The sequence below is a fragment of the Doryrhamphus excisus genome, linkage group LG13 (genome assembly GCF_037039965.1).
Source record: "Doryrhamphus excisus strain RoL-2023G ecotype Guam linkage group LG13, RoL_Dexc_Guam_v1.1, whole genome shotgun sequence".
Classification (NCBI taxonomy): domain Eukaryota; kingdom Metazoa; phylum Chordata; class Actinopteri; order Syngnathiformes; family Syngnathidae; genus Doryrhamphus; species Doryrhamphus excisus.
Window position 1 is genome coordinate 10,618,771 of NC_136369.1, and position 22,247 is coordinate 10,641,017.

The 22,247-nt window shown below is 41.1% G+C and overlaps 1 protein-coding gene across 7 annotated transcripts in view; it reads right to left on the minus strand.

Moving 5' to 3' along the window:
- zfhx3b (zinc finger homeobox 3b) overlaps positions 1–22,247 on the minus strand; it is a 331,153-nt gene that overhangs the window by 150,346 nt on the left and 158,560 nt on the right. The window lies entirely within an intron of this gene.

Genomic DNA, 22,247 nt, shown 5'->3' on the forward strand with positions numbered 1-22,247 from the left:
GATGTCGCCATGTATAAAAGATGAAGTTTACAGTCCCCTCATCACATTAGACCTTATCAATGCTTAGAGCCTGTGTGAAGTCTCTTTGAACATCACAATGGTTTTGCAGACTGCAATACAACAGACCTTTACCCCCCAGTGTGGGATTATTGCGGCAAAGCGTGTATGTGTGCATTGTATAGCGGTAGCGGGGGCAGGCACGCTTGCTTTGTTTGGACAATGCTATATTGGTAATCCAGTGTAAAAATCTTATTTTCTATCAGCTTCTTTTTTCATGGTCATGTGAGCCACAACACAATGAATAGGTAGATGAAGATGGACGAGCATAATAATACGGTAAACGTCCGTTACTGAATCATTTGTGTAAATATTTTATCTCAAAATGCAACATATGGCTGGGTATTGTAATAACGAGGTAGTAGGTTGGGCTACTATGCAGACTGGACAAAAGACATCAGCCAAGAGGATTTATTCTCCAAAATATTGTCAATATAAAAAGGTAAATAAAAATAACCGTCAAATAGAAGGCAAAGTATCAGTTGTTTCAAATGCAAACCAGCACGTTTTGTCAGATCAAGTGATGCTCTGTTAAACCTGTCACTTACACATCTTGTCACTTGTTTCAATGTCAAAGCAAGTAAAAGTACATTTGAAACCAGTCAAACGATCTCACCCCAATGGCACATCTGTTATGTTTCTAGGTAGAACAAAAATAAGTTGGAAGGAGGCTCTCTTGGATCAGAAGCAGCCTTCTGTGCTGGCTTTTGGCTGAGAGGTAGTCAGTGTTTTACAGGCATCAGACAACTAGCCACCATCACCCAGCTCCTTTGATATGGGAGTTATTGTTTACCCCTATAAGTTACAGCCCAGCGCTGCAGGGACTTATTTTTATAACCTCTATTATTTTCTGTCATAAATATTCAAATCCAGATCAGAAACCTCAAGCTTACTGAGGAGAATAGCCAAAAACAACATGCAGCTTTTCAGCTTCCCCCAGCTCTCATTCTTCTATAGAAAATCATTAAGAAGATGAATAAAGAAATCAGACTGAATGCAGAGATGAGTGCGTAGAAGGTCTGGTAAATAATAAAAAAAAAAAAAGCACTCATATGAAAGAGTCGGAATGGAAATTTTTCGGTCAAGGATCCTCGCTTCTTTTGTTCTTTATTTGTTTAAGCATTTTCAACACATTCTGCATTTCCTCCTTTTAGGCAGTGAATTAATATTTGCTCTTGGAATATTAATCCTGATTCAGTTGTGGATTAGTTTGCTATTGTCCCCTCTGTGCTGAGCCATAAATAGAGGCGCTGACATGGAGAGGAAATCTATACCTCCCTGCCCAACAAACAAAGACCCCTGCACCCCGAGATAACACATGTCCCTGCAACACGGACCCCCCTCCTCTAACCGCATGCTGCATCCCACTCTCCCGTCGCCCTCCACTTCCTCCTTCTACCCCCATGTTTTTCTCTTCTTCAGAAAAACTTTGCCATGGTAGATTTGCAAGGCAATTGTGCCCTTAAAGCGTGCCTCTTCCTCGGCTTATACCAGAGTTTATCAAAGAATACAATGGGGTTATGCTTTCGCCATTATTCTCCAGGCAAGAACAGTAATTCAACTGCACCACTAGTACTAAGGCAGCCATGATGTCTCAGTATGGAACACAGATAGAACGAGAGAGAGAGAGAGAGAGAAACGCAATGCATTACTTTGTTGACCTTTCCTGTTCCCATAGTTTACAAACAGCTGTGAAGCTCATTCCTCTGGGCTCTTTGTACATCAGAGGCTGGGACTGATGGAGGCACGCCATGCTTAAATGAAGGGCTTTTTCTCGCTCGCCTCTGTCGCGCTTCACAAACATAACCTAACAAACGCGTGTTCACTTTATCTCGACCGCCAAAGCTGTTGTGAGCATGGAGGAAAAAAATACACGGTGAAACAGATAGCATGACGTCCTTTTATGTAAGTATGTATTTTAACAGAATCTGTTCAACAGAAGAATACCTAAACATCAGTATATCAACAAATCAGTACAGCCACTCATACATCCAGAAAGAACTTCCATTTAACGATGACAGTCTAAAACTAAACCACCCGACAATCTCCTCAATGGAACTTGTGAGATATGAGTACACACTCGCACGTGTGCTCACGTTTTATCAAGGCATTGTGAAAGCAAATGGGAACATTGAGTACTATGCTTCAGAGTTTGGGTCACACTACTGACAGGATGTGCCTGGAACTCAACGGGTCAGTATTTGTAGGGAACTCGGTGTTGAGTGCAGACCTCCGCCAAGGCTGACACTGTCATTAGAAGTGAAAAACAATATGTGGAGCATTGTATTTTTTTTCAATTATTTAGCAGTCTACTTTGTGATACATGAATGTGCAAATTTGTTGCAAATTCTTGGCCAACTCAAATATCCAGCCGATGTAATGCACTTTTTTTTTCTTCTGAATACGGGTTTGTAGGAACAGCATTTTGTTACTATTCTGGTAAATCAAGCATATTGTGTTTGTTTGGCTTGAAATAAGCTATGTTAGCTAAGAAATGTTACAAAATTTAGAGGCTCTTTTCTCGCCATTTCATTTTGAAGTTGCTCTCACGGGAACATCATCTATGCGATCGGTATTAGTATCAGTATCGGCCGATTTCATTCAGGATGGAGAATCAGGATAATCATGATCAGCATAAAACCCTGATCGGAACATCCCTAATGAAAACAAAACTTAAAAATTTGATTCTTTTGGCTCTCGCTGCCGCATGGCCGTCTTTGTCAACAATCAAGGGACAGCTGATATTACATGCTTTTCTTTGTTTTCTGTATGTAAAACTTTAATTATGAATCGACAAAATTTTTGATTTTGGGGTGTGCAGGTGGGATTAATTGGATTTTTATTTCCATTCATCGATTTTCTATACCTCACTAGTGCCTGCTGGAGCCTATCCCAGCTGTCTTGGGGCGAGAGGCGGCGGGGTACACCCTGGACTGGTCGCCAGCCAATCACAGGGCACATATAGACAAACAACCATTCACACTCACATTCATACCTATGGACAATTTGGAGTCGCCAATTAACCTAGCATGTTTTTGGAATGTGGGAGGAAACCGGAGTACCCGGAGAAAACCCACACATGCACGGGGAGAATATGCAAGCTCCAAACAGAGATGGCCGAGGGTGGAATTGAACGCGGGTCTCCTAGCTGTGAGGCCTGCGTGCTAACCACCCCTCCACCGTGCAGCTGGATTTGTGTGTAAGAGGGACTGCATACACACTTCTCCACATCATTTGGGTTTGGACCTGTTCATTGTACAAGGCTGTAGTACCCTAACCTGCTGACTTTGTGGCTTAGTTTGTGCTACAAGGTGGCTGTTATGATTAATAAGGAAAAATTGTGTTAATTATAGTATATTACACCTTTGATGAGTGTGCGTAAATGAGTGTAATATGAGCTATTAATTTCTGATGTGTAATATTACTTATGTATGTTGCTCATAACTGAGGCGCAAATGCTAAATTATTCGACACTATTTGCGGGCCTGCATGGGCTGGTATTTGAACAATCATGACGATGCAAACAATACATTTCCCTCATGATCTCCTCTTGGTGCAGTTAAAGAAAAAAAGAACAGATGAGGGGGAGTTAGCGTAAAAAAAAGAGAATTTAGTTGAAAATGGTGCAAAAAACTAATACCTTACATACAACAAAACACCCTGTTGTAGGAAGATTTTACTGTCATAATCTAGGTTAAAAATAAAATATTTTTCAAGTGACATTTATAATCAATCCAGTGGTGTCTGTGAGGGAGACTCACAGTCTGGAAGGGGTTAATGAGAAATCAATGAGAGGGATGTGCTTATGAGCAGGACACGGGGAAGAAGGAAGACTCGGGCGAGAGTGAGGAGAGACAGAAGAGAGGAGGAGAGAGGAACATTGTTTCCTGTGATAGTAGCGGACTTCCCAGATGTTATCTGTCACTCAAAGAGAACTCTGGTGACCAGATGTTTAGGCTCAATGTGGTAGACTGGCTATACATCTTACTGGCGCATCAATACAGGTCAAGTGCAAGGCTATACTATTAGCCGCTCCTCGACAAACAGAAGGCATTGATATATGTGAAAGGCGGAGATGTGGAATGAACTTGTGGCGACATATTGCATACCAGCAAGATGCATATACAACACAATAATCAAGCCTTGTTAATAGGCTCTATTGGCCTGATGTTGTTCTCTCATTAATATGGATCATAATACATCAACCAGATCTCCTTTGTGTGCATCCATTGCTGCTAACAAAGGGCAGTGCTGATTTGAAACGAAAGGTAAAATAAATGCAGCCAGAGCAGTCCTACAAAGGCCCTGGGGGGCATGTAGGGAGGTGGATTGGTTCTCGGAGAGCGGGTACTCAGAGCAGGTCCCATTGCAGTGAGGCTCTTTGTAGATGGAGGAAGCTGAACTTGCCAGAGGCTTTTTGCTCTAACCCGTACCACCGCTGACTGTTTGGGGAAATTATGCCACAGCAAAATAATTAATCAAGTAAACGTTGAGTCGCTTTGATTTGGATTACATTAGCATATGATCAATAATGTATTAATCAAATACAAATAAACACATCTGTATAATAGCATGCTTAACTACATACATTTCCACACCTACATTTGTCAATGAGGATGACGCCAGACAGCTACTGTGTATGGAGACTAAATATTAAGTGTTCATTACACTTAAAACAGCAATACAGTGGATCCCACACCTAAGCCATTTAACATTCATTAATTTGCAGATTAATTTGCAGTTAATTTGCAGATTTTTGCCCCAAATTATTTTTTTATTTTTCAAATCTGAAAATAGATGTTTTGTTTGTTTGTTTTCTTTTGCATGCCATTCACCCATACATACATGATAATAAATGTAACATGTACTGCTTAAAAACCTTACAATCTTTACATGTTTATACTTCACTGATAATTGTTTTTGTCAAGCTTGGAGATTTTGTGCTTTTTTAAATATTTTTTTTTATATTAGCAGTGCACTCCACCAGTCTTTTGCATTGCTATTGGGTGATTCTGTGCCATTCCAGTTGCAAAAATTCAAACAGCGCTGTAATTCAGCACACAATGGAATGGCTGTCAGACATGTAAAGATGCTGAATTCAGAAACATTTGAGGTGGTGTCTGAGAATTATTTTTTTTTAGCGCTGTATATTTTCCAAGTCTTGTTTTTATAATGCAAATGAGTATTTTGAATGTTTGTATTTGCATTGTCTTCTGGCCACCTTAAAATGTCTTTGTCGGTACTTTGCTGAGGTTCTCATTGGGTGTGACCAAGATGGATAGGATCAAGAAGGAGTACATCAGAGGGACATTACATGTTAGAGGCCTTGGAGATAAAGTCAGAGAGGCCAGACTGAGATGGTTGGGACATGTCCAGAGGAGAGATAGTGAATATATTGGTAGAAGGATGCTGCGTTTAGAGCTGCCAGGTAGGAGGCGTAGAGGAAGACCAAAGAGGAGGTTTGAGTTTTTAGTGAAGGAGGACATGAGGGTAGTTGGTGTGAGAGAGACAGATGCAGAAGACAGGGTTGGATGGAGGAGATTAATTTGCTGTGACGACCCCTGAAGGGAAAAGCCGAAAGAGAAAGAAGACCATGTCTTTGTCAGTTAATAAATCCATGCTTTGACCTATAATTTGTGTTTATCTCAGTGGCTTATAAGTTCATTTATCAGTTAATTTTTCATATAGCCCTGAAGCAAAACTGTACAATTATTCAATTTTTTTAACTGCCGGAGTGCTTGCTTTATCAAAGCCTCCTCCGTTTCAAGTAGTAGAGGGGAAAAAAAAACAAAAACAGGAATTCATTCACTTATTCCTACCAGCAGATGACTGCAGTCAGCAGAATAAATAAACACAATACTTATGAAGTATAGAAAACACAATGTACCTAAGCTACTCCAAAAGTATCCAAGTGGCTTGAAGAAAACAGTTAGTTAGCTTTATCATTTGCAGAGTGGAATCAGTGCTGCTTTTGTATTTTTGTATTTTCACTTAAATGCATGTTCTGTTTTCCTCAGATAAAGTTGTGTTGTTCAAATAAAAGCATGCATTCTCGCCTTACACTTTGCTCATCGGGAGAACTTCATGCCCGGGGATTTTCTAAACACAATTCATCAAAGTGGAACGGCACTTCTTTTTTTTTTCTGCATTCCTAATCCTTTTTGCTGCAGATGAGAGATTTGCTGTTCAGACTCATTAAGATTAAAGCGTTTTGCCAGAGTTATTTAAGAATGCAAAGTTCCATGTGAGACCTCTCAGAGTTCAGAACAGAGGAAAATCCTATCAACATGCTCGGTGCACTGGGGGCTGATCTTAGCCTATATTTCTATATTTGGTGTCCGTGATTGAATGATAGCATGTGAAATACTTTTTCATATTGCATTATGGCTCCAATCAGTTTGGTTTTTCCACCATCAGGAAAGTAATAGTATGTTCTGATAGCTCTTTTTCTCTTCATGTGTGAGATTAGATTTGTTTCTGACACAAAGACTCCAGTTTTGTTGTCTTTTTTGTTTTCGACAGAAGTTTGCCATCAATGTAATTTCTGAAAGACAGTTTTCTCAACCAAGTGTATGTTTACCTGCACCATTTCCAAGAAGGTATTTCACTTTCTCATGTTACTTTGCCAGCTATCATATCACGTCATATGGTTGGCTGAATGCACGGCAACACTTAGTTAGCTTTGGAAGCAGTTGTGCCGTTTCATAAATAGAAATAACCAGGAGATTGACATGTGTATTGCGCATCTGCTTAAAAATGATTAACATTATTTTTTCAGCCAGGGGCGAATCTCCACACACGGCTCCAGTCTCAGCACCTCTCCGAAACTTTCCAACTTCAAGTGTCGCAATCTGGTTCCATTTTACAGCTGGCCTTGGGATTGTAACAGAGCGCCTTTCTCTCTCCTCTGAACCGCATATTTAATCCCTGTGCTTATGTCAAACTTAATTACAGGACCTTGTACGAAAAAATAACAAGTGAGCCTTGTAGGAGTGGGCGAGAGGCAAGGAAAGTATTAAGAGAGTGAGAGAAAACGAGACCTTTAGAGAATGCTAAGAGGTGCGAGGAGGGGAGGAACAACAGAGACATTTAATCTGTTGACTCAGCATGTTAAATAGACCAACACAAATCTTTGATGTTATTTTTTCTTTCTTTCTAAGTCAGACCCTGGAAAAGACATTGTTAGTGCATACAAATCAATTACGACTTACTGAATCCATATTAGTGTCCACAAACTTGTACTTGAGCTTTTTCACTTACAAAACCCCCTTTGAAACCTCACCAGCCATATAAACTAAATAATCATTAGACCCTATTCACATGCATTTTGTGCCCATAAAACTATTTACTCCGTAGAAGTGAAAAAGTATGGAAAAGAGATGTTTGAATTTGTCAGTTAAAACTATTACGCCTAACTCTGAAAAACATCAGCTGAGCTTGTTGTGCACCAACACAGGGAGACTGCACTGTGAAGAATAAACCTTAGAAAAGTCAAAACCAATTTTCATGGCGTAGAATAGCGTAAACACTTCACTGCAGTGCAGAAAGGAAGAGTTTGGAAAGCCCTCATTCACAATCTTCTTAAGACAAAACCACATAAATGCCGTATACGTGGAGTCTTTTGAAAAAGGAGATGATAGAAAGGGTGAGAGGAGCGTACAAAACACATTCAAATATCACCATGGACATATTTCCCTCCACTAGCCAAAACATTTTTTTTCTTTCCATGTTCCACCGCCCACATTGAACACTCTTAGCCTCTTCTGTAGGCTGAATCCTTCCCAGACTGGCCTTGAGTGGCCAAGCTGAGGACCAGAGGAGGTTCCCATGCCACTGGTGCTGCAACTGGCACGCCACCCGGAGGTATTTATAGCAGGCCAGCACCAAAGGGCAGCGAGAGAGGGCATGCTTGTTTTCCTTTCCATTCCCTAGGCACTCTCACTGGCCTCACATGTGGGTGTTAAATATATACCCAAATACTGGGAGCAACGTACGATGCTTTGGGTTCCTTGAAAACAGAAGTTGGTTTTGGGTGAACACGGAGCAAAGATGGAGTCCATGGTCCATGAGGCATGAGATTTGCAGAGAAATAGAAGCGAAGTCCTGATAAAAGTGGAGGGTATTACAATGGAGCAGCTCTGTTGTTGTCTTCTCCAGCATCAAATATTATCAGGATCCAAAATCCTGCCCCCTTATTTCCATGTGCTTCTGGCCTTTTACTCTGTGATGTATCTCCCCCTCTCCAAGTCTTTGCATGAGAATCCCAAAGTGGCTTTATTACAATGATGAAACCAGACCCTATAAATACAGAGCACTGTGATGAATATAACAGCAATTATGGGATATGCGATAATTAGATCAGGACAGTAAGAAAGACTCACTGAAGTTGGCACTGTTTTTTTTTTGTGTTTGGGAATTCCTTTCAACCTTGTGTCTTAATGTATGATGAATTACAGAGGCAACAGCGGTGCGGTAATCATGAGGGTCTCTACGAAAGCCTCATGGGGCCCCGTCAGTGATCCTCATCCCCGCTTTCGTGCTCCGCTCACATCTCCATTTTTTTTTTAACGATGGCTTGCTCAACAAACAATTAATAAGCTGGCCCTCAAAAATGAATATGTGCTTTTCCCAAACGGGCCCATCAACCGGTTTTGCTTATCTGTATTTTAACTTGGTCAGCAGCTCTCCAACTCACTCAAGTCCAGTTTAGGACTGGATTTGTGTAAGTCCTAATAATACAGCTACACTGTACAGGGGCCTTCCTGCTGGATGATTGCGTCAGAAAGATTCCATAGCCACGGCCTCTGTTTTTTCATACTTGTGGGAAAATCGCAGTTCATGTTTCCTTGGATGCTTCACACATTCCTCACCCTGTCTTCACATTGCAGGACCCCTGAGACTGGGTAGGGCCAAAGGCACTCAAAAGGAGGTGCTTGGCAGACAAGAGGTGGAGCTAAATGAAAAAGAAGACATTTTTATTGTTTATTTAGGAAGGAGTTGCTATGCAATGTGAGCTCCAAAAGGCACTAATTACATTTCCCAGAGTTTGATGAGTTTAACAGAGCTTGGGCAGAATGTTTTCCAGCCCATTTAACATCTCAGAACACAGCTGGGAACCATAGATAACACAACATCTGGAATTCACCAAAATACATCTTTAGGGTCTAATCCAAACCAATTCAAAGTCACCACATCCTACAATGAACGACAACCCAAAACCGGTCTTCCTAGGAGCTCCGATATCACAGGCTTTGTCCTTAGGAAAAGCAGCCATAAATGTAGATTGAATTAGACTGTATATAAAAGCCACCCTAAACAAGGATTAATCATCATTTACCTGCAGTCACACATACTTGGATGAACTTGGCAACATTCAAGTTTGATTTTATAGCAAATTCATGACTTCCAAATTTCGAGACAAAGGTCTTTAAGGCTGATTTATTCATGTGTCAGTGTAGGATGAAGAGAGTCGGACAGAGTAGCAAAGCAATTAATTCTGATGCTGAAAACATTATTAATGGTAATGTTTAAAACATCAAAGCACAGACTTGCAGAGACGCAGCATCCCGACTCTGACATGATGGAACAGATGAGCTCACTTGAGTCAGTCAAGGTGAGGCACGGGAGAAAATGTAATTTGTCTCTTCACTGATTTCCATTAAGACTTCTTGGGGAGGCAGTAGGTGGAATTCAAGAAGGTCCGTTCTCATTGGCCTCGAAATGCAATGAAATCACCATTCTTAACATGAAAAAAAAATTAATCGATGAATTAACAGGGAGTTGCCATGTTGGCCACGTAGTCAGGAGCTCTGGGTTTGAATCTTCGTTTGGACATGTCTGTGTGTCCGTGGGTTTTCTCCGGGTACTCCGGTTTCCTCCCACATTCCAAAAACATGCTAGGTTAATTGGCGACTCCAAATTGTCCATAGGTATGAATGTGAGTGTGAATGGTTGTTTGTCTATATGTGCCCTGTGATTGGCTGGCCACCAGTCCAGGGTGTACCCCGCCTCTCACCCAAGGTCAGCTAGTACTAGTGAGGACAAGTGGTATACTGTATATAATGGATGGAATTAATAGGGACCCAATAGGTCTGTGTATTTCAATTTAAGATATTTTTGACAATTTACCGTGTGGGGAAGACTTTTCCTGTTCCCAATGTATATACAAGGCCGACAAAAGCATGAGCTGAGGAGTTTGGTGGGTCAGCACTTCGCAAACATTCATTCATTCATTTTCTACTGCTTATCCTCACGATGGGTGCTGGAGCCTATCCCAGCTGTCTTCAGGCGAGAGGCAGGGACTGGTTGCCAGCCAATCACAGGGCACATATAGACAAACAACCATTCACACTCACATTCATACCTATGGACAATTTGGAGCCACAAATTAACCTAGCATGTTTTTGGAATGTGGGAGGAAATCGGAAAACCCACGCATGCACGGGGAGAACATGCGAACTCCACACAGAGATGGCCAAGGGTGGAATCGAACTTGGGTCTCCCAGCCTACGCGCTAACCACTCATCCGCCGTGCAGCCACTTCGCAAACAGTGTTTATAAAATGTGCTATATTAATGAAGTAGATTGGATTGGATAGATCTTGAGAATCCTGACCTCAACAGTCTCCCAATTCAGGAATTACACCCTGCAGAGGACCAAAACATGTTTTCTGCTGATGTAACACCTTCAAAGTTACCTCAGAATGCCATGGCGGTTGTGCCCCATCAATACTAGCTGGTTACATGTTAGCATTACTAACATAATGTTAAGGTTGACGATCAGAGGTCTTACTCATAAAAGTGTCCATGGATTCCATCCCATACTCACAAACCTCAGAATCACATCCATAAACCAGGCGGTACACCATCTTCGAATTCTAAATCTCACCGGCAGTGGTTCATGAATTATATCACCATCCTGGTGGGATGTGTTATATGTATACATAATGTACATTACCGCTCAACACTCATTTCCGTTGAGGTTTTAAGATGGTCTGTCACGCTTCCACATTTTTGTAACAACAAATGGCTTTCTCCACTGCAATGCCGTTCAATGATGTTGACAAGGGTATAGTACCACGGTGTGTTCTGAACACTGTTTTTTATGCAGACAGAGGACGTAGTACGCACTCCTGTGGGAATTAGTTGCATCAACTGGTAAGGCTTGATCGACCTCCATTTCTGCAGTTGATCAATTTTGTGGTCCCCGAAATAGGCATTTTTGTATAATTCTGAAATACACTTTATTTTCCAGTTTTGGGTAACCTTAGCTTTTTTGTTTTTTTGTACCATTTAAAGTGATCCATAGGACTTGAATGCAATACATTTTCAATAAAATATTGAGGTGTTCTAAAAATTCTGACCGGTTGTGTATGTGATGTATTCCAATGTAACTTGCATACATGTTCAATTATAACTATACCACGGCTCCGCCTCCCACAATCATTTATAAATGGTCAATGTTAAATATTATTAAAGATGGTGACTCCGAAGAAAAAGACAAAGTGTGCAAATAGATAGAGAAAAAGCAGTGCTTACTATGTCAAGCGCTGTACCAAGGTTATTTTCGAAAGGCAACAATTACAATTGAAATATTGGACCAATCGAGTTAATATCAGTCAGCTCCACCATGAGAACTGTCGCAGAACACACTTTCACATCTTAGCCTACTGTTTGCCGAGTCTTCAAATAATGTTAAAGTCAATAACACAAGTCACCATGAGCACTATTAATTGGCATGTATACCAAAGGATTTCAATATCTTGAGTGGCACAATCAATTTGCTTGTCCGTGTAGGTGGTTAGATTATAATAATAATAATATGAAATACATGATTATTACATGAAGGTTGTTTCATGAAATATATGATTTTCATACTTCGCCATCAGGAGTTGCTGACTGAAAAACTTGACGTGAGCTCCAAGCATGAGTGAAAAGAATCCGTAGGAATGTGCACCCTTTTCCGCATAGAATTTTTCTACAAATTTTCAGCAAAAGATGTGCACATTTCACCCTTGCTGAAGCCCCTGCTATTAGATGTTGGAATGAGCACAAGTGTGTTATTTGAAACTGAATACTTCAGGCTGTATAAAATTGTTAAAAAAAAAAAAAAAGGTCAAAAGAAGGCTACAGCATGCAATACACAGAGCGAATTGACCCTCCAAAGGATGCAGCTACTGAATTGGGACCTCCTCTTCCAACAACTTTTGATCTATATATTTTCAATGACGGGTGCTTTTCATGAGATACAAATAAAATGACTTCAGAATTTAGCACCAGTGTGGATGCAGGGTGTAAAGGACTGAAAAAGGACACAAAATAATGACTGATGAGGTAAATAAAGATGCCCCGCTCGCTCTGTATATGTATGCTTGCTTTGGGCAAACGGATAACACTACTCTCACTTTGGCATATTCATTTACCCCCCCCCCCACCACCATCACATCAATTGAACCAGGGAGTCTGGGGGACGCCGCATTGATATTCACAACACATTTTCATCCCCCAGCCACAGCCATCCCACTGGAAACATTATTTCATTACATATATTATGCAGGCAGTGGACGTGCAGCATGCAGGCGTGTGGGTGAGCTCAGACGCTTCCCACTATGTATACATGTCTGTGACAACTGTGTAAAAGAAGAGTTTTTAAGAGCGTGTAAAAAGATATATAACGCTTCAGGGGCCTAGTGTTAATGGTACTTAGTTTACTTTGTTAGAGAGAGTGAAGACAAAATATTTATTTCCTAATGCTAATCCTATTTCCCCTTTGTGTCAATGCTATAAAAGTGATGTTTTTTTCACGTTGACTATAGTCCAAAGTTTCAAGCAGAGTTTTCTTCACAAGCCGTGTACAATTTGTCACGTAGAGCAGAAAAATAAATGGCATGCCATCCATCACATGCCAGTGGGCTTCCCCTCGCATATTTGAGTGGCTCAACACTGGACACTCTTGTTTGATTTGAACTGGAATCAATTGAGAAAACGAAACCATTTCACCTCTGATTAAGCACTGCTCGGTCTCTGTTGTGGCATGCTGACCTTTCGAGAGGTCTGTCTAGTGCTGCCACGAGGAGCCGGTCAGCCCAAAGATATGCTAAGCTAATTAGACTGATTGACATGAGTGGGCGGGTCTTGAAAGTGTTTTGAAGTTGAACCGTGAGCCATTTGAGCAAGAGTCCACCTATCTTGCACAATCTCAAAAAAAAAATTGGGATTTAATGGTTAATTTTACATGTCCAAAAGCTTCACAACGTCAAATTAAAGGCATTCTCAAAAACAGATATCAAGCTTTTCTCACGCTTACAGATTTAAAGGTCACTAATGTCGACTTGTGGTTAGAACTTAACATACTGTACATGCTTATTAGTTTAGGGTCTCTGATGCTATACTGGATTTGAGTTCAGCTGTGAGTTTCTCTTTACCAGCATGAAATGATTTGTTTGATCTGCCAAAGAACTACAACATTGGAACCACCAAGTGTGTCTTCCAGCCTGTCATGAACTGGAAAGTGTTGAAACACATGCATCATTGTCCGGACTGAATCCATTTACACCGTGGACCATGGCTTGAGAGGTTGCACCAATAATTCATTCATTCATTCATTCATTTTCTACTGCTTTTTCCTCACGAGGGTCGCGGAGGTACTGGAGCCTATCCCAGCTGTCTTCAGGCGAGAGGCGGGGTACACCCTGGACTGGTCGCCAGCCAATCACAGGGCACATATAGACAAACAACCATTCACACTCACATTCATACCTATGGACAATTTGGAGTCACCAATTAACCTAGCATGTTTTTGGAATGTGGGAGAACATGCAAACTCCACGCAGAGATGGCCGAAGGTGGAATTGAACCCTGGTCCTCCTAGCTGTGAGGTCTGCGCGCCGTGCCGCCTGCACCAATAATAAGGTCAGCAATTGTGTCAACTGAGTTGATTGATGCACTAATTACCGTACCATAAGCATAACCATACCATGCCACCATGGGTGGCACAGGTTCTCTTTATTGATGGCATATCAGATGCATAGAGATACTGTGAGATGATCCTGATGTAAAAATAATATAATGCAAATAATGTCACCGCAGATAAAGACTGTTGTGTTTATACGGTACGTTTGTTGAGGGTATGTCACTAGAGTCAAGAGAAACTATTTAGTGTTTCAGTGTATTACCTGTAAGATTTGACAACATATACATTTCACACCGTCTCAAAAACATCAGTCAATAGCGGTGGAAGTAGAAAAGGAAGCAAAAGCTAACCTGCAAATCAAGTGAATTCCTGAGCTTTTCTATTTGCTCTCGTTTGGCTGCAGGGGAAACATGTTCCACTCTGACCTCAGGGCATTCATCCAATCAGCTTGCTATCTGCTGCAAGGGCCTCCATAATGGTGACATTTTTCTACCTAGTCAATAAAGTGGTGAAAGCCACCCTCTACTCGCTACTTGACCGTTTAACTTCCCTGTGAAAAGGCCCTTTCTTTGCGTCTGTCTCCATGTCTTGGTGAAATCAATAAAAGCAGAGCAAAGGAAAGAGGACAAACCAGAGGCCGCGTTAACTGGTGCACGTCCTCCACTGATAGTACAAAAGAGAGCATCTCCAGTCTGTCTTATTCACACTACAGTGAGAGGACACCACCTCTTGCTTACACACACACACAAACTGACATATACATTAACAGATGCAAACTTTCTATTCTTTAATAATCATCGCTTGCCAGGATCCATTTAGCGGGCTGCAGTCACACTTCAGCAGGCGTCTGCAGTGACTGACATAATGGCATCAGAGGGAGAACAAAATGTCCTCCAATGAAGGAGCACAGGAAGGGAGAATGAGTGAGATGGGTTACACTGAGGCCTGTGTTGAAATGAGTGCAGAGCTTTGTTTGGTTATGCTGTCTGCGCTGAAATTGATTTCTGCTGGAAGCATGCACCAAAAAGCCCCTGAATTCATATAAAATGAATAACATACTCTATTGCAGACAGGAAGGGTAGAGAAAGGAGCATAAGGTGAAAAACTAAAGGGGGAAAATGATGGCTGGGGAATGTGCAAATTTTTAAAAAAGTCGGCGAATAGGGAATAGATTGAAGGTGAGGTGCTAAATGGCAACATGGAGTGACACCTTAACAACACTGAAAGAAAGTGGAGGATGAGAGGATGACCTTCAACACTCTAACAACAACATGACAAAGGATGTAACTTCTTTACAGTATGTTACAATAATGAATGGGCCCGGGAGTAATTCTAGTTGTACTGTTTGTATAAAACTGTCTAGAAATGATTGAATGGGCTTATATAAATGCTCACTTTCATGCACTTGTAGTGAACAAGTGAATATCTGTCTACAGCCAGCTAATCTGTATACATACAATGAAACAATTCCAGCAGTCAGTAAGAACTCCCACAAATACATGGATGGACCTTGTGGTTTGTGCCACTGTCTGGGCATCTGGATGTATACGGAGAAGCCAAAGAGCCTGCACCCACCCACACACACACACACACACACACACACACACACACCCATGACCGTGGTAGGTCTTATGGCAGACAGATGTTCACCCTGTTCAATAACAGCTGGGACACCAGAATGTGTTATATAATGCTCTGCATTACACTGTAATTTTATGTAAATAATTATATTATACAGTGTATATATCCTCGCTAGGGAAGTCATGACCTAGGATTGCCCTGGCTGTGTTGATGATGTCTGTTATGCTTACTATGTTTCCTTCGGAACAAATAAAATATCGACCTAACCTAATGTGCATTAGACCGTGTAATGTAGTCCGATTTACACAGCTCTGTGACATCTGAAACATGGGTATGATTCAGATGAACTTAACAAAAGAGCATTCTATTTGACTATATAGGCCAGCATATCACTGCAAAACCCAAGATGAGCCCAAGTCTACGTTGGAATGTTTGGGGTTGGCTAAACTAACTTATTCTGACCGGTTGCATGCTGCCTGTCAGTCGATTTACATATAATATTCATTCATTTTCTACCGCTTTTCCTCACGAGGGTCGCGGGGGTGCTGGAGCCTATCCCAGCTGTCTTCAGGCGAGAGGCGGGGTACACCCTGGACTGGTCATCAGCCAATCACAGGGCACATATAGACAAACAACCATTCACACTCACATTCATACCTATGGACAATTTGGAGTCACCAATTAACCTAGCATGTTTTTGGAATGTGGGAGGAAACCGGAGCACCCGGAGAAAACCCACGCATGCACGGGGAGAACATGCAAACTCTCTGTGAGGTCTGCGCGCTAACCACTCGACCGCTGTGCCGCCCTACATATAAAATATATATATATATATATATATAAACATCATCCTGAGAGATGAAAATACTGCGGGGTCTGGAGCCTTCGATCTAATCAAAGCAACAACATAAGGTGAAATATTTTAAGTCATAGGGCAAACAAAATGATTTAGCTCCCTTTGGAAATTACATTTATCTTCCAAATTCACTAACATTTAATAGCTATAGTAACCATTTGAAATATTAGTTGTGTTCTGCCAGATTCTAAACTTTGCAAAAAAAAGAATTCATCAGGAGGATTGAATGATTAGGAAAGTAAATGTAGGCAAGCGCTTGGGTGGGTTGCTGCCAAGACAGGCAAGCTGTTGGGAATGAAATCCTCATTAAGGGTTGCCTCCAGGATTGCTAATTCATGCAAATTATTTTCCTGAGTGAAATGAAAGGAGAAAGGGCAGGCGCCGCTGCTTGGCCAGCGATCAACAGCACTCTGCTTTGGTGGTCTGGGAAGTTTAGCAGCATGAGCCAGTGACGACTGCGCTGTGCCAAGCCACAGTGACGAAAACTCCACACAGTGTGCCGGCCCTCTTCTTGGCAAGGCTGGCAGCCAATCAGGCGGTCTTCTGTTGCTGAAGAATAACATGGCATGCTGGCCCTCTCGCCGCCCCACCTCTTCTCCTCACTGCACCGCGGCTGCCCAGAAGGATTTTATAAACATTTTGCCAGTGGATCAATACCTGTATTGATCAACCATTGTGAGAGTGATCCGTCTAAAACCCAGAGCAGCCTGGAAGCTGGGAGGAGCGAAAGAGAGAGGCTGCAGAGAGGATGGAGAAATAGAGAGAGTCTGCAGCCACAGTGAAAGGGAGAAGAGGTACAAGGGAGGAGATGGGGAATCCGAGCCAAGCAACGGACGCAGAGCTGAACAGGTTGGGATGCCGGTTTCGGACTATGCTGCGAAGCCACTGGGATTGGGGCAAAGCCTATGGTAATTGCTTTCTCATTAAGCGCGGGCGGGTGAGGGTGACTAACGACTACTGCGCAAAGTATGCAGCTAAGTGATAGATGGAGGGATAATGCAAAGAAATGCATGTGTATCTGTGCAAGAATGGAGGTCATCCCACACCTGGGGTCGCTAATGTTTATAATGCTCCTGGCCTGCTGTGATTCACGCTCAGGTAGATTGTAACGTGTGTGGTGAGCATGAAGACATGAGGCTGTAAGGAGATTAGGTAGGAAGAGAGAGGGTGGGCACTTTGTTTTTCATAAAAACTACTCTCTCACCTGTTCTACCTTCACTGTTTACGTTGTGTTTAGCAAAAAAAAACCTGCTGGAATCTGAACAATCTTCTGTTTCCCTCTGAACCACAGTTTGGACACAGGAGGCCCAACTGCACCAATCACAATGGAACTGGAAATGCTGGAGAAAAATGATTCAAAGGATACAAACATCAAGAAGAGTGAATATAATTATAGTGTCCGAGCAAACTTTGCTGAAGTCAGACAGCGGATATATCCAACATGGAATACCAGATGCATTTTTACTACCTATACTGTGGAAATATGTTTGGTTTTTTGTTTGCCGTTGTGCCGATTGAGTGGTGCTCCCAACAAAAGCAAAGAGTGGTCAATGAAAGGCCTTGAGCTACGCTGCACCTGAAGGAAGGTCCAAAGCCCCCTGGGACTATCCCCCCCTCCACTCAGACCCAAGTGCTAAACTGAAATCAAGTTTCTATTGATTGCTTTTAAATACAATGCCCTTGTGCATACATTTGAGAGACACAACATTCCCCCAACCAGCTGTGGTGGTGGAAGCCATTTCTTGATACCATCACTGGAACAGAATGGGAGACACTCATGTTAACACCATTTTGAACTACAACAAAGAGCAATATAAACATCTACGTACAGTTGTGGTATTACTCGTCACTCTCTTTATACTTGGGTATACTATTTTGTTTTACAAAGCCGTTAATGTGACAACAGGAAGTGATTGCAGGTGGTGGTCGTCAGACCGTTGACTTTGCTCACTTGGTTCTAGATGTGTCTTCACCCCATGTGCACTACATGTTTAGACATGTAGTGGAACCTCAGTTAGCATCAGAAGGTCCAACTCTAACCAAAACAGATGCTAACCAAATACGAAATACAAAATTCCAAATTGTTCCACAATGAAATTTTTTTTACAATGATAATAGATGAATGGAAATACATAGAAAAACACATATATGATGAATGAAAGGGATAAATTAATAAATAAGTTTACTTTTACCTTCATTGAAGACATGATTCTTGTTGTGACTGTTCCCAAAAGACACGATGTGGCAGCAAAATCAACACAAGACACCACTTTCTATTATTCCATTATTTCTTGGATTCAATAGTGTTTCTCACCCCAAATGTCCAAAATGGAGACAAACAGAGTTGCAAATGCCAGCATTTTGATAAAGAAGGTGAGGAAAACTATATACTTAAGGACAGAACCGGAAAATGGTGTGGTGTTTCACTGTCACATTGTGTCTTTGGAACCTTAAAGGGGAACTGTACTTTTTTGGGGCGAATTTTGGCCTTCACAATCCTTATGTGAAACACAAACACATATTTATTTCAGTTTTCTGTGCATTATAACACAAGAAAACAAGTTAATATGAGCTAGTTGACAATGCATGTCATTGGGACACAGCTATTTCGACGATGAAAAAAACCCCTCTAACAACGTTGCATCGTTTGCTGTACATGCTGTGATCATGCATTAACACTGATGATAACATGTAATAGTTGCAGTATCTTGACGTATTTTGATGATTTAAACACTACCCAAACTTATTCTCTCGGTGCATTGACACACATACTTATGTTAGTTCCACGCTCTCATTGGGATGGCTGTGTCTTCCAGCACAAGACATGTGCTCCCATCATCAGGTAAAAAATGCTGATGGCAAACCAGCATCTTGTTGAGTCTTTGTAGAAAAATTGAGAGCTGGGTATTGTTGGAATTTGACCACCTGTTCTCAGGTCAGTGATTCCTGTGGGTAATTCCAACAGTATCCACTCTTCCGTCTGTGAATGATGCTGAGACGAGCGCTACTCAAATTTTTCATGTTAGCTGCTACAATAATAATATCGCTATAACTTGGTCAATATTCAAGTTATCTATGTAAATGGAACAGTGTCTGTGATTTTTTTTTTTTTAGTTTTATGAGGGCTGTAGCATCAAAATATTTTTTTTCCCATGATGTCCAATGTTAGCTAGCTCATATAAAATGCACAGAAAAGGGAAAGAAATATGTGTTCATGTTTCACATAAAGATTGTGAATGACGGGCAAAATTCCAAAAAAGTGCAGTTGCCCTTTTAATGTCAATTTCTCTCTTTCACGCATAATTTATATGCATTTAGAAGCGTTTTATGCATGTAAAACTACAAAAAAAGTGAGAGTCAACCGCTGATGACATCATGTGATTGCCATTTTGTTAGAACACTAAGCTAACAAGGACATATATGCTAAAAATACATAAAATACAATTAATAACAAATGTTCTTTCGCACCATAACAACATATTGTGCGCTAATTGGAAAATGTGTGCAAGCCAAGGCAAAATTTTGACTAAAATTACCGACGTCAACCAAAAAACACGCTCACCGGGGCGGTCACTAACCAGGATTTATTGAAGAAGCTCCATCTTGCATACAGTTAAACAAGATAATCAAAATATTGCACAACCCTCTGTGGGATACAGAGCTGTTTCACAAGACAGCAAACGACAACCACAGTAATAACTGTAATGTTAATGAAAATGAAAGCTGAGTCTTTTTATCTTTGTAAAGACATTTTCATCTCATGTCATCATTAGATTGTACAGCTAATGAATTCTTGGCTATATTTACGTTGCCAGAGTAATGAATCACTGCAGTATTAGCAAACAAACAGCATAAGCGTTTTGTTTAATCTTCAGTTAGTACCGAACATAATTATTTTAAAAATACAATGAAATATCTTTTGTTCCAACTAGCTAAATTATGTGTATGTATTTTTCCTCACCATGTAATAGCAAGATTAATTTCAAGAAATAAACTTGATTAAATGTTATCACCTTCTACACTTGATTCATGTGCTTTCAAAGCAGGGCTCTCTTTCATCCTCCCTGTTTGATTCAGCTCGGAAATAAAAGCTACCACTTGGATGAGTGCCAAACAATAAAATAGTGTCTTCATTAGACACATCACATCCTAATTAGTATTCAATTAACAGGCCAGTCAACCTCAACTAATCAAGCAATTAGGCTGCACATGTTGACAGAAAAGCTAACAAAAGCACACAAGTCCCATGGGAACGCAGTAAAAGACTGCAGAGGAGACACAGCCAGAGTGAGACACACGTTCCAAGAAGAGAGGAGGAGAACGATTGAACAGTGTCCTGACATCACATCCTGTTCCAACATGGACATCTTTAATGAATGAAGAGGGTGATAATAAAAAACTTAAAAGTAAAGAGGATGAATCCATTTAGTTGTGTCTATTCTATCTGAACAGTGGGGAATTTTTCTCTGTGGGTTTTTGTGTTATCAAAATGGGTTAAAATAAAAATAGGAATTCAATATTCGCCCTGTGATTGGATGACGACCAGTCCAGGATGTACCCCGCCTCTCGCCCGAGTATACACAGTAAAAAATGAATGAATCGATGAATGAATTCAATATTCTAGATTTTGAGTGCATGTGGGTAATTTTGACTTCATCAAAACTTAAAAAAAAGTAATGGTGTGATCATGATGACTGACCATTGGTCGAGTCAATTAGTGCTGCCAAACAAATGATTGAATACTACCAAACAGGAACTACCAGAGGGCGGCACGGCGGTGCCGTGGTTAGCGCGCAGACCTCACAGCTAGGAGACCAGGGTTCAATTCCACCCTTGGCCATCTCTGTGTGGAGTTTGCATGTTCTCCCCATGCATGCGTGGGTTTTCTCCGGGTACTCCGGTTTCCTCCCACATTCCAAAAACATGCTAGGTTAATTGGCCACTCCAAATTGTGCATAGGTATGAATGTGAGTGTGAATGGTTGTTTGTCTATATGTGCCCTGTGATTGGCTGGCGACCAGTCCAGGGTGTACCCCGCATCTCGCCCGAAGACAGCTGGGATAGGCTCCAGCACCCCCGCGATCCTCGTGAGGAAAAAGCGGTAGAAGTAATCTTGTCAAGTTAAGAGGGATTCAGAAGCTTACAAGTTATGACAACATTCAGGAGACTATATACAGACATGACACGTACTCCTAACATGCAGAGATCTTTACAAGGATCTTCTAACATCCAAAATATGTAAAATGGAAACTTGATGGCTGTGATTGTTATATTATTGAAGTACAGTGATAATAAAATTAATCTTTGGTCCTTCTTCAAGAAAAAAATAACACCACGATTTTATCGAGTGGCTCAAATATTAATTGCAATTATTATAGGATGATGTGCAGTGGTTGTTAAAACTGATGCGCTGTGCTTAAAATACGGACACATTTCTGCTGCACACATAATACTGACATAGTGGATGAGCTTTGGAAACCCAATAACAATCGTTTTTTGGTGTCCACCACTGTCATGTTCATTAAATAATGTGAGAAATGCCTTGAACGCCTTCTGTTTTGCTTCTAACACAGACCAGCTCCAAACCAAGAAGCTATACATACAGGGCCAAATTACTCCGCTTGAATAAAACTTAAGTTGATTATGTATTGATATGTCATGTGGTGTCTAATCATCACGATTGTTATCACTGGGGAAAAATTGGTTTGTGAGTGCAAAGTTTTATTTTTCACAAACTTTGCATTATACAATTCTGTTTTTAGGCTGGACGGTGGTTCGAGTGGTTAGCACGCAGGCCTCACAGCTAGGAGACCCGATTTCAATTGCACCCTTTGCCATCTCT